This window comes from Aegilops tauschii, chromosome 4 (assembly GCF_002575655.3).
Source record: "Aegilops tauschii subsp. strangulata cultivar AL8/78 chromosome 4, Aet v6.0, whole genome shotgun sequence".
Taxonomy (NCBI): domain Eukaryota; kingdom Viridiplantae; phylum Streptophyta; class Magnoliopsida; order Poales; family Poaceae; genus Aegilops; species Aegilops tauschii.
The window spans coordinates 340,565,482-340,580,147 of NC_053038.3; positions in this window are offsets into that span (position 1 = coordinate 340,565,482).

The following is a 14,666-nucleotide window of genomic DNA, read 5'->3' on the forward strand; positions in this document are numbered from 1 at the left end:
ATCTTGATCTATGCAAACCCAACAAACACCTTCGAAGACACCTGTAGAGCATCTTTATAATCACCCAGTTACGTTGCGATGTCTGATAGCACACAAGGTGTTCTTCCGGTATTCGGGAGTTGCATAATCTCATAGTCAGAGTAACATGTATAAGTCATGAAGAAAGCAATAGCAATAAAACTAAACGATCATTATGCTAAGCTAACGTATGGGTCTTGTCCATCACATCATTCTCTAATGATGTGATCCCGTTCATCAAATGACAACACATGTCTATGGCTAGGAAACTTAACCATCTTTGATGAACGAGCTAGTCAAGTAGAGGCCTACTAGGGACACTCTGTTTGTCTATGTATTCACACATGTACTAAGTTTCTGGTTAATATAATTCTAGCATGAATAATAAACATTTATCATGATATAAGGAAATATAAATAAAAACTTTATTATTGCCTCTCGGGCATATTTCCTTCAGTATCAAGCATCCCCGAGCTTAATTCCTGCTCATCCTAGAGTAGGTAAATGATGAAAACAATTTTTTGATGTGGAATGCTACCTAACATGTTCATCATATAATCTCTCTTTTGTAGAATGAATATTAAGATCCGAATGATTCAAAGCAATAGTCTATAATTTGACATAAAAACAACAATAATAAGGCATACCAAAAAATAATCATGCCTTTCAAAATATCAATGCTGAAGAATGATATCCCTATAAAATCATATAGCCTTGTCATGCTCCATCTTCTTAACACAAAGTACTTATCATGAAAAACCCCGATGACAAGCCGAGCAATTGGTTCATACTTTTTAACGCGCTTCAGATTTTTCAACCCTCATGCAACACATGAGCGCAAGCCATTGATATAACACTATGGGTGGAATAGAGTATGATGATAGAGATAATATGGAGAAGCCAAAAAAGGAGAAAGTCTCACATTGACGAGGCTAATCAATTGTTGCACTAGGAGCTATAAGTGTATGAAAGCTCAAAAGGAAAACTAAGTGGGTGTGCATCCAACTTGCTTACTCATGAAGACCTCGGGCATTTGAGGAAGCCCATCATTGGAATATACAAGCCAAGTTATATAATGTAAAATCCCCACTAGTTATATGAAAATGAAAGCATAGGAGACTCTCCATATGAAAAACATGGTGCTATTTTTAAGCACAAGTGTGGAAAGGATAGTAACATTGTCCCTTCTCTCTTTTTCTCTCATTTTCTCTTTTCTTTTTTTCTTTATTTTCTTGGGCTCTTTTTGGCCTTTTTTTATTTTTCCTCACTTGCGACAATGCTCTGATAATGAATATGGTGATCATCACACTTCTATTTACTTACAACTCAAAGTTGCAACTCGATACTAGAACAAAATATGACTCTATATGAATGCCTCTAGCGGTGTACTAGGATGTGCAATGATCTAGCGTAACATGTATAAAAAAGGATGAACGGTGATTGAGCCACAAATACTATGTCAGCTATATGATCACGCAAAGCAATATGACGATGATGATGTGTGTCATAAAAACGGAATGGCGGAAGTTGCATGGCAATATATCACAGAATGGCTATGGAAATGCCATAATAGGTAGGTATGTTGGCTGTTTTGAGGAAGATATGAGGAGGCTTATGTGTGATAGAGTGTATCATATCACGGGGTTTGGATGCACCGGCAAAGTTTGCATCACATCTCGAGGTGAGAAAGGGCAATGCACGGCACCAAAGAGACTAGCAAATTGCGGAAAGGTGAGAGTGCATATAATCCATGGACTCACATTAGTCATAAAGAACTCACATACTCATTGCAAAAGTTTATTAGCCCTCGAAGCAAAGTACTACTAGGCATGCCCCTAGGGGGATAGATTGGTAGGAAAAGACCACCGCTCGTCCCCGACCGCCACTCATAAGGAAGACAATCAATAATAAATCATGCTCCAACTTCATAGCATAACGAGAGACTATATGTGCATGCTTCGGGAATCACAAACCTTAATACCGATATTCTTACTAAACCACAATTACTCACTAGCAACCCACATATTACCACCTTTATATCACAAAACTATTGCAAGGAATCAAACTTAGCATATTCAGTGATCTACATGAAAGTTTTATTATATCCCTCTTGAATACCTATCATATTAGGACCAAATTCATAACGTGTGCATGTTCCCATTACTATTATGTAATGCCCCAAGTGTTAAGCTACAGTGATCCCTTGCTAATGATGCCATGTCATCATGTTCTACTAAGCCAAACTGCCACTTGATAAAAATCAAAGTTAAATTCAAATTCTCATTGCAAGTCAAAATAATATTTCTTCAAATAGTAAAGCAAAAATGTTGGTAGTGTTGAAAATATTCCCTAAGTAATTGAAATGAAGAAACCAATTCCATTTGGATCCCCAATTTGACCCTAGCAACTATTTTGTGGACCAGTAGCAATAAGTAAGCCCAGTTACATTCAAACCAAAAATATATACTTTTCCAAATGGTCCGGAAACTTGTGTATGGCTTTATCATATTGCCTGGTATTTGTGTGCAAAGTTTGAACTAAAAAAATTGATTTGCTATGTAAACTAAATAGAAAATAGTAGGTAAAACGAAAAGAGAAAAAGAAAAAGAAAATAGGAGAGGCCCCATTGTTACACTGGGCTCTATGCAGCCATAGTGCATCTGGCCCAGCCCACCCTGGCTTTCCCCTATCTCACGTACACGAGAAGGCAGAGGCCATGGTGTGGCAGACATCCCACGGTCCCGTGGATAGCCCCCAGGTCGCCTCCCTCGGCCTATAAAGGCGTCCACCGAAACCCTAGCCCTCCTCTCGCTCATTGCCCCCTCGATCCCCATCGTCCCGCCTCCTTTCTGGCTCGACTCGAGCTCATGAGCTCGTTGTGGTGACCGCACTCGTCATTGTCATTACCGCGGCTACAGTAGTCGTCTTCGCGCGGGAGGACGTCCAGGAGGACCGACGAGCTCGTCTTCATCAACTACACCACCAGATCGATGCCGGGAAGCTACGCCGCCGTCGTGCGCACCGTCTTCCCCAACTAACGTAGCCACGCCTCGCCATTGATTGCCGCCACTCTCATCCACCTCCGGCCTCTCCGAGCTCTCCATCCACCCCGCGGCGAGCTCCTCTCCCCATCGCACTATTTCCCCCTTCGATCTGTTGCCGTAATCTGCCGCCCGCGACCTCCTATAGTCGCGCCCGGAGCTGGCTCCTATGCACACGCTGCCACGCTCCTGTGAGCGCCCTACGGCGCCCATGCACGTCCGCGCGTGCACCCATGCTCCCACGCACGCCTGGGCTGCGCCCCGCTGTTGCTTGCTGCGCTGTGCTGTTGCCGTAGCCGCCTGTTACTTGCCTGCTGCCGCTGCTCGCCACTGTTGCCACCTGTTGCTCGCTGCTGATTGCTAGCTGCCGCTGCTCTGCCACCGCCGCTGCTACTGCTGGCCATGTCCGAGTGACCGTATGTGTGTGTGTGTGTTGTGTGTGCGTGTGTGTAGGGCCGGCCCAGATTAATTACGACTAACCCCCCTGTTAAGACTAATTGTAATACCCCTTTGTGTCACTAACATATGGGCCCAACCGTTCTAATTAATATTTGCTTAGAAAATAAAGTTGTTAAAATACTAGTCTATGACATGTGTGGCCCTTTGACCCTGTTGACCAGTCAACATTGACTGGTCAACTACTGACTATGCATGCTCACTCAGCCACTGGACCCCACTGCAAGCCACATGAGTGCATTGCTGGGTACACTCTCTTTGTACCCATAGCTATTATATTATTGTATTTTTGAATTAATAAAAATCCAAAAATTCATTTAAACTTTGAAAAATTATATAAAATAAACCGTAAGTCAGATGAAAATAATTAATATATGAAAAAATCATAAAAATATAACGACTCTAAATATGTCATCCACATATCTACCACATGCCTCTAACATAAGAAACATGGAACCTTCCCCTCTGGATCAATACCGAAGAAATTGCCTGGAGCCGGGAAAATATTCCCTGATATTTTGCCGCTCCATCTAAAATACTTAGTAATGCATTAGAGCACCCCTAGCATAGCATACTGCCATGTCATGAATCGTGTTTCATTTGTATGCTTTATATTTATTGTTTCTTCCCCCTCTTCTTCCCCGTTAGACCCCGAAACCGCTACCGCTGCCAAGTACGACTGCACTCCAGACGACCCAGACCCTCTCAGCAGAGTTTCCAGGCAAGCAAAACCCCCTTGACCATTCCTATATCTCCCATTCTTTCTCTCTCGTGCTTGCATTAGAATTTTCTACTGTATTTGATAGCTCATATTCTGATGCATAGCCTGATATCCCGCTATTGATACTTTACCTATTTTCCTATATGCTTAGTATAGGATGGTTAGTGATCCATCAGAGGCCCTACACCCTTGTCCGTATTGCCATGCTCTACTATCGGTGATTTGATCAAGGTGATCGATGTACAGAGACCGAACACACCACCAACACCCCCCTTAGTTGTATGACTCTACAGAGCTTGTATCGAGTGCCGAGGGTGATGCCTCGTATCTCACTTTCGATGATACATCTGTAGTGTAGCACATTGAGTGTGGATAACAGAGGGTGATTCCTCACTCACGACTCCCGATGATGTCTTTGTCGTGCAGCTCCTCAAGCGTGAACCCATCGAGGGTGATTCCTCCAAGTTCACCTTGACATTTTACCTCAGGTGTGAACCTACCGAGGGTGATTCCTCTAAGTTCACCTTGATGGTATGGACCCACAACTACTTTAATTATTCCCCGTCAACTGTTACTGCGAGACTAAAGGGACAGGTGGTACCGCCCCGGTAGAGGTGGACCTGAGTTCCCGACAGTCTCTTGATAGGTCGAGTCGGCCCCAAGGGTACCCGTGAGAGTTATTGACGCGACACGACTGGGCAGGCAGAGAACACCCCAGGAAAGGGATGGGCATGGCCCTTGTCATAAGACCGCGAGACGGGGCGACAGGAGCACTGATCGTCACCACGGGCTCCCAATACACTAACGGGTTTGGATATGTGATCTGAGTAGGCCTCTGGCTTTTTTGCACTAACCACCACGCGGGATAAGTTATGGGCACTCGGCGTCGTATGATTCTCCTAAAAGCACTTCAGATGTCACAGTTCAGAGATGTGGACTGATTGTTGGGGTGGACGGTAACTACCTGCGCTTGTATAAGGAGGTGGGTCTGGTCCCCAGCCAGTCGTGCAACACTCAGGAGTGATTAGGACGATTGGCCCATGACCCCTTCGCACTTAGCATATAGACCGGCATGCTGACCTCTCTATTGAGCCTAGGGAGGACTACAGTGTGTCGATCAGCTGAGGCCGGCCATGACCCAGAAAAGTGTGTCCGACCGGAGTTAATCGAGCGTGATATGTAAGTTGGTGCACCCCTGCAGGGAAGTAATCTATTCGAATAGCCCTGTCCACGGTAACAGACGCTCGAAATTGTATCCCAATCTACTACAACTAGAACAGGATACTTGTTACACTAAACTGATATGATGGCTCTGTAGGAGATATGCCCTAGAGGCAATAACAAATGTTATTATTTATCTCCATGTTCGTAATTATGTTTATATTCCATGCTATAACTGCTATGGTTCTCGAGTCTGCAATAACCACGAGGCTCGGAGGAAAAGTCATATGCATGTGTGGAATAATAAACGGCGAAATGTATTCCTATTCAAGCCTCTAATACTAGCTCAAGTGTTGCATGATTATTACGTTTTCCTAATCATGGGCATGTCTATGCCACCAATTTTGAGGACACAATGTTAGAAGAACACTTGTGTTGAGTTGAACCGATTGATGTTCTGCCATGAGATATGTTTGTCATGAGTTAATGGTAAGTAACACAGATAAAGTTAACATTTGCATAATTTCTTAGACCATTAGAGTATCGAGTTCCTTCATGCTTGCTTCATGAAGTTTGGGGTTTATTAAACGTCATCCGTAAAAGGGTGGCTATTACGGCGGCTTACGGGTTCATGAAAAAGTATGACAAGGAACTAGATAGATCAAGATTGGGATTTGCTCCACCAACAATGGAGAGATATTCTTTTTGTCCCTCTTGGTGTTACGGTATCCATCATCCCCTAGCCAGGCACAGCGTGATTTGATCACGGGGATGTCGGAACGCAGGAACGAGAAGAGAAAAAAATGGTAACGAGGTAACTGGCATAGTGGACAAGGTTGTTGATCCACGAGGATGCTGATAAATGTCACCTCAGGTTTTTATAACATATCGCGAAGCAACATGACAACATTCGGTAATTACAAGTTCGCTCAAATATTCATTTGCGTGGGTATAGGGATCAATATGGATGTCCACCGTTCCGCTATTGATCATTGATTAGGAAACTTCCGATCATGTCTATACTTCACCAAACCTACAGGGTCACACACTTAAGGGTCATCTATCTGCTAAGTAATAGACAGGGAATCCGGGAGATTGTTTCCGGAAAATTTCGGGGACAACAAAAAAGTTTCAGAGAGTAAATCCGGAAAAGTTTCAGAGACAAACAACATACCAGAAATGTTTCAGAATGAGTCAAGATTTTTTTAGTGGGTGCCGAAAATGTTCTGGACCATCCAGAATTTTTCAGACACTGAAAATATTTCATGAAAAAGCTATCATGAATAGTACAGTGAATAGTGTAACACTATTAGGGTACAACCCCCTTTTTGGTGGATTTTTGGAAAGCCGCCTGATACGTCCATTTTGCATCATGTTTTCTTACTATTATTTATGATGTTTTATGCATAATAATGCTTTTTGGAGTAATTCTAATGCCTTTTCTCTCATAATTTGCAAGGTACACACAAAGAGGGAGAATTCCGGAAGCTGGAAATCTGGACCTGAAAAAGCTACGTCAGGCTACCTATCCTGCACAACTCCAAACAAGCTGAAACTTCACGGAGAATTTTTATGGAATATTTTATGAATATTGGAGCAAATAAGTACTAGAGGAGGCCCACCAGGTGGGCACAACCCACCTGGGCGCGCCAGGGAGCCCAGGCGCGCCCTGGTGGGTTGTGCTCACCCAGGCCCACCTACGGTGCCATCTTCTGGTATATAAGTCCTTTTGACCTAGAAAAAAATAAGGAGAGGACTTTCAGGATGGAGCGCTGCCGTCTCAAGGCGGAACTTTTGCCCTCCGGCGGAGCGATTCCGCCGGGGGATCTTCCCTCCCGGAGGGGGAAATCATTGTCATCATCATCAGCAACAAATCTCCCATGTTGGGGAGGGCTATCTCCATCAACATCTTCAAGAGCACCATCTCATCTCAAACCCTAGTTAATCTCTTGTGTTCAATCTTGTTACCGGAACTATAGATTGGTGCTTGTTGGTGACTAGTAGTGTTGATTACATCTTGTAGTTACTTACTTTATGGTTTATTTGGTGGAAGATTATATGTTTAGATCCAATATGCTATTTAATACCCCTCTGATCTCGAGCATGATTATCATTTGTGAGTAGTTACTTTTGTTCTTGAGGTCACGGGAGAAATCATGTTGCAAGTAATCATGTGAACTTGATATGTGTTCGATATTTTGATAGTATGTATGTTGTGAGTCCCTTAGTGGGGTCATGTGAACATCGACTACATGACACTTCACCATATTTGGGCCTAAGGGAATGCATTGCGGAGTAGTAATTAGATGATGGGTTGCGAGAGTGACAGAAGCTTAAACCCCAGTTTATGTGCTATTCTGTAAGGGACCGATTAGATCCAAAATGTTTAATGCTATGGTTAGAATTTATTCTTAATACTTTTCCCATAGTTGCGGATGCTTGCGAGAGGGTTAATCATAAGTAGGAGGTTTGTTCAAGTAAGAACAACACCTAAGCACCGATCCATCCACATATCAAATTATCAAAGTAGAGAACACAAATCGATCCAACATGATGAAAGTGACTAGATGAAATTCCGTGTACCCTCAAGAACGCTTTGCTTACTACAAGAGACCGTTTTGGCTTGTCCTTTGCCTCAAAGGATTGGGCTACCTTGCTGTAATTTTGTTACTACTATCATTACTTGCTCGTTACAAAAATATCTTGCTATCAAACTACTCTGTTACTTACAATTTCAGCACTTGCAGACATTACCTTGCTGAAAACCACTTGTCATTTCCTTCTGCTCCTTGTTGGGTTCGACTCTCTTACTTATCGAAAAGAGCTACAATTGATCCCCTATACTTGTGGGTCATCACCGCCATTTTCTGGCGCCGTTGCCGGGGAGTGAAGCGCCTTCGGTAAGTGGAATTTGGTAAGGAAACATTTATATAGTGTGCTAAAATTTATTGTCACTTGTTACTATGGAGAAACATCCTTTGTGGGATTTTTTCGGGGTATCTTCACCTCGAACGCAACCACAATTAGCTGCCCCTCAACCTACTGCACCTACTGAAAATATTGAATATGAAATTCCTTCGGGTATGATAGAACAACTGCTAGCTAATCCTTATGCAGGAGACGGAACCGAACATCCTGATATGCACTTGATATATGTGGAACAAATTTGTGGATTGTTTAAGCTTGCAGGTTTACCCAGAGATGAAGTTATCGAGAAGGTTTTCCCTTTATATTTGAAGGTAAAAGCATTGGCATGGTATAGGCTATGCGATGATATTTGAGCTTGGAACTGGAATCGATTGAAATTGGAGTTTCACCAAAAAAATTATCATATGCATCTAGTTCATCGTGATCGGAATTACATATATAATTTTTGGCCTCGTGAAGGAGATAGTATCGCTCTAGCTTGGGGGAGGCTTAAGTCAATTTTATATTCATGCCCCAATCATGAGCTCTCAAGAGAAATTATTATTCAAAATTTTTATGCTCGGCTTTCTCGTGATGATCAATCCATGCTCGATACTTCTTGTACTGGTTCCTTCATGAAGAAGACTATTGAATTCTGGTGGGATCTTTTGGAAAGAATTAAACGCAACTCTAAAGATTGGGAACTCGACGAAGGTAAAGAGTCAGGTATTAAGCTTAGTTAAGTATGATTGTGTTAAATCGTTTATGAATACCGATGCTTTTCAAAAGTTTAGCACTAAATATGGACTTGACTCTGAGATAGTAGCCTCCTTTTGTGAATCATTTGCTACTCATGTTGATCTTCCTAAAGAGAAGTGGTTTAAATATCACCCACCTATTAAATAAGAAATTTAAGAACTGGTACTAGCTAAAGAAGAAACTATACTTTATAATGCTGATCCAGTTGTTCCTACTTCTTATATTGAAAACCCACCTTTCCCTGTTAGGATAAAGGAACATGATAAAGTTTCAACCGTGGTCAACAAAAGTTATATTAGAACACCTAAACCAGATGAACAAATTAAAGTAGAACCTAGTATTGCTATGGTTAAGGATCTCTTGGAAGAAAATGTAGACGGGCATGTTAATTACTTCTGTGAAGAACCTGCTAGAATTGCCAAACCTGATAAAAAGGATAAACACAGACCTGTTGTTGGCATGCCTGTTGTCTCAAATAAAATAGGGGATCACTGTTATCATGGTTTATGTGACATAGGTGCTAGCGTGAGTGCTATTCCCTACTCCTTATACCAAGAAATTATGAATGACATAGCACCCGCAGAGCTAGAAGACATAAATGTTACTATTAAACTTGCTAATAGAGATACTATATCACCAATTGGGATTGTTAGAGATGTTGAAATCTTCTGTGGGAAAATAAAATACCCTACTGATTTTCTTGTTCTTGGTTCCCCACAAGATGACTTCTGTCCCATTATCTTTGGAGACCTTTCTTGAACACCGTTAATGCTAGAATAGATTGTGAGAAAAAACTTTCGGTGTTAGTTTTGGTGATGAGTCTCATGAATTTAATTACTCCAAGTTTAGTCAAAAGCTTCATGAAAAATAATTGCCTAGTAAGGATTTAATAATTGGTCTTGCTTCTATTGTTGTGCCTCCTACTGATCCTCTAGAACAATATTTGCTAGACCACGAAAATGAATTACATATGCATGAAAGAAATGAAATAGATGATATTTTCTTTGAACAACATCCTTTGCAACACAAATTGCCTATTGAAACTCTAGGAGGTCCTCCCCCACCTAAAGGTGATCCTGTGTTTGAATTAAAACAATTCCCAGACAATTTGAAATATGCTTATCTTGATGAAAAGAAGATATATCATGTTATTATTAGTGCTAACCTTTCACAACATGAAGAAGAAAGATTATTGAAAGTTCTAAGGAAGCACCGAGTTGCTATTGGATATACTCTTGATGATTTAAAGGGCATTAGTCCCACTCTATGTCAGAACAAGATTAATATGGAACCTGATGCTAAACCCGTTGTTGATCACCAACGTAGGTTAAGTCCAAAGATGAAAGACTTGGTAAGAACGGAAATATTAAAACTTTTGGAAGCATGTATAATCTATCCTATAGCTGATAGTAGCCGGGTAAGTCTTGTTCATTGTGTTCCTAAGCAGGGAGGTATTAATGTTGTTCCTAATGATAAGAATGAACTTATTCCACAAAGAATTGTTACAGGCTATAGAATGGTAATTTATTTTAGAAAATTAAATAAAGCAACTAGAAAAGATCATTACCCTCTGCCTTTTATTGATCAAATGCTAGAAAGATTATCTAAGCACACACACTTTGGCTTCCTTGATGGATACTCTGGTTTTTCGCGAATACCTGTTTCTCAAGCTGATCAAGAAAATACCACTTTTACTTGTCCCTTCGGAATTTATGCTTATAGATGTATGCCTTTTGGTTTATGCAAGGCACCTTCTCCCTTTCAAAGATGTATGACTGCTATATTCTCTGACTTTTGTGAAAAGATTGTTGAGGTTTGCATGGATGAATTTTCTGTTTATGGGAAGTCTTTTGATGATTGTTTAAGCAATCTTGATCGAGTTTTGCAGAGATGTGAACAAACAAATCTTGTCTTGAACTGGGAGAAGTGCCACTTTATGGTTAATGAAGGTATTGTCTTGGATCATAAGATTTCTGAAAAGGGTATTGAAGTGGACAAAGCTAAGGTTGATGCAACTGAGATAATGCCATGTCCTAAGGACATCAAAGGTATTTGTAGTTTCCTAGGTCATGCTGGTTTCTATAGGAGATTTATCAAAGCGTTTTCTAAAATTTCTAGGCCTCTTGCAAACCTTTTGCACAAGGATGTCCCTTTTGTTTTTGATGATGATTGTTTTGAAGCCTTTGAAACACTCAAGAAAGCCTTAATTTCTACACCTATTGTTCAACCACCTGATTGGAACTTGTCTTTTGAAATTATGTGTGATGCTAGTGACTATGCTGTTGGTGCTATTCTAGGACAAAGAGTTGATAAGAAACTGAATGTTATTCATTATGATAGTAAAACTCTAGATAGTGCTCAAAAAAATTATGCTACTACTGAAAAAGAATTCCTAGAAGTGGTATTTGCTTGTGATAAATTTAGATCTTACATTGTTGATTCAAAAGTAATTGTTCACACTGACGATGCTGCTATTAAATATCTTATGGAAAAGAAAGATGCTAAATCTAGACTTATTCGATGGGTTCTCTTGCCACAAGAATTTGATTTGCATATCACTAATAGAAAAGGAGCTGAGAACCCCATAGCTGATAACTTGTCTAGGCTTGAAAATGTTCTTTGATGACCCACTACCTATTGATGATAGTTTTCTTGATGAGCACTTAGCTGCAATAAATGTTGCTCATAATACTCCTTGGTATGTTGACTATGCTAATTATATTGTTGCTAAATATTTACCACCTAGCTTTATATACCAACAAAAGAAAAAATTCTTCTATGATTTAAGACACTACTTTTGGGATGACCCACATCTTTATAAAGGAGTAGATGGTATTATTACACGTTGTGTACCTGAGCATGAACAGGGACAAATCCTTCGGAAATGTCACTTCGAAGCATATGGAGGGCATCATGCTAGAGATAGAACTGCTCACAAGGTATTGCAATCTGGATTTTATTGGCCTACTCTCTTCAAGGATGCCGGTAAGTTCGTCTTATCTTGTGATGAATGCCAAAGAATAGGTACTGTCGGTAAGCGTCAAGAAATGCCTATGAATTATTCACTTGCTGTTGAACCATTTTATGTTTGGGGATTTGATTACGTGGGACCTTTTCCTTCCTCTAATGGGTATACACATATTTTGGTTGCTGTTGATTATGTTACTAAATGGGTAGAAGCTATTCCAACTAGTAGTGCTTTTCACAACACCTCTATTAAAATGCTTAAGGAAGTTATTTTCCCAAGGTTTGGAGTTCCTAGATATTTAATGACTGATGGTGGTTCACACTTTATTCATGGTGCTTTGCGTAAAATGCTTGCCAAGTATGATGTTAACCATAGAATTGCATCACCTTATCATCCTCAGTCTAGTGGTCAAGTTGAGCTTAGCAATAGAGAAATAAAATTAATTTTGCAAAAGACTGTCAATAGGTCCAGGAAGAATTGGTCTAAGAAATTAGATGATGCACTTTGGGCTTATAGAACATCATATAAAAATCCTATGGGTATGTCTCCTTATAAAATGGTGTATGGAAAAGCTTGTCATTTGCCTGTTGAATTAGAACATAAAGCATATTGGGCAATCAAGGAACTCAACTATGATTTCAAACTTGCCGGTGAAAAGAGGTTATTTGATATTAGCTCATTAGATGAATGGAGAACCCAAGCCAATGAAAATGCCAAGTTGTTTAAAGAAAAAGTTAAAAGATGGCATGATAAAAGAATCCAAAAGCGTGAGTTGAAAGTTGGAGAATATGTTCTTTTGTACAACTCTCGTTTCAGGTTCTTTGCAGGAAAACTCCTCTCAAAATGGGAAGGACGCTATGTTATCGAGGAGGTTTATCGCTCTGGAGCTATCAAAATAAATAATGCCGAAGGTACTAACCCGAAGGTTGTTAATGGGCAACGAATAAAACATTATATCTCAGGTACGCCCATTAATGTTGAAAGCAATATTATCCAAACTTTGACACCGGAAGAACACATAAAAGAGTCCTTCCGGAACACTCCAGAATCGTGAAAATAAGGAGGTACGTGATACGGTAAGTAAATGGACTCCGAAAAATCCGCAAAAATATTTTTTCAGTTTTGGAAAACTTAGAAAATTAGGAAAATAATAAACTTCCATGAAGCGTGCCCTGGTGGGCACAAGACACCAGGGCACGCCTGGCTTGCCAGGCATGGGTTGTGCCCACCTGGGGCACCTTCCGGACTCCGTTTTTCTTCCGTTTGCTTGTTTCCCAAGTTAAAAAAAATCTTTATATACCCCCCGAACCTATTGACCACCTCGCAGAGAAATCTTCTGTTTTCTTTTCCTTGCTGTTTTCTTGTCAGATCTGAAAATATGTCATCCCATGACTCTGAGGGTGAGATCTATGCTGCTGATTTCATCTCAAACCCCAAGTCCTATGGGATGTGGAGCACTATGGCTGGACTACGGAGGAAGATGAAGATAATTATCCTAGGGAGGAGGAGACGAGCTCAGATGAAGACGAAAACCCGCTGCCTCAACCTGGGGACATGCATGTGGAATTCAAGAAGTCAAGCCTCCCGAACAAACCAAAGAGGCCTAAGGTTCAGTTTATACCCTTCCGCCTTTTGCAGGATATTAAGCAAGATTTATGCAAGAATGTACTGGAGCTTGAACAGGAGATCGGAGAATTGAAGGAGGAAAATTCTATCCTCAAGCGTAAGTTGAGGAAGGAGGGCAAACCCTCTACTTCTTTATCACCACCACCATCTTCTTCATCACCGAAAGAAAATTGAGTTACGGGTATGGGCACTCCCCTTGGCGTCCGCCAAGCTTGGGGGAGGTGCCCCGATATCGTATCATCCCCACTATCTTTTGCCTTTACTTATTTTAGTTCGATATTTTGCTTTAGATGAATAAAAGTTTAGTTCGATCCTTTCTTTTCGAGAGTTTTTCTTAGTGATCTATCCTTGTAATCATGTGCGAGATATATAATAGAGTGAGTTTGAGTTTTTGCTTTCTTTACTTTCATGTTGCAATATAAGGAAAGGAAATAAATCAAGAAGATCATATGCTAATCCTATGGTAGGTGATGACACCACATAAGGAAAAGTATAAGTAGAAAATTTTATTAGAGATTGACAAACATAACATTGGTCAATGAAGCGACTCATGAAAGAATTAATAAGGGAAGAGAAGATTCACATATAAATATAGTTTCCTAGAAATCTTTCGTGATTGTGAGCCCCCATCAAAATATTATATGCCAAAATTGTTGATCTTGGACAAGGAAGACAACTTAATGATTTATGTTTGTTCATATTCACACAGAAGGCATATTGTCATAGATCCTTTAACATGTGGTGCTTGCCCCTATGTTTGCTAGCCAAAAATTCTGCACCAAGTAGAGATACTACTTGTGCATCCAAAAACCCTTAAACCCAAATCTTATTTTCAAGAGTCCACCATGCCTACCTACCGATTGAGCAAGATCCCTCAAGTAAGTTGTCATATGTGGAATAAGGCAATAAAAATTGCTTCTAAAAGTGTGAGATCATTTAGTGTAAGAGAAAATTGAGCGTTGTACGAACTTGTGATGGTGAAGAATAAAAGCGACATACTGCATAATAA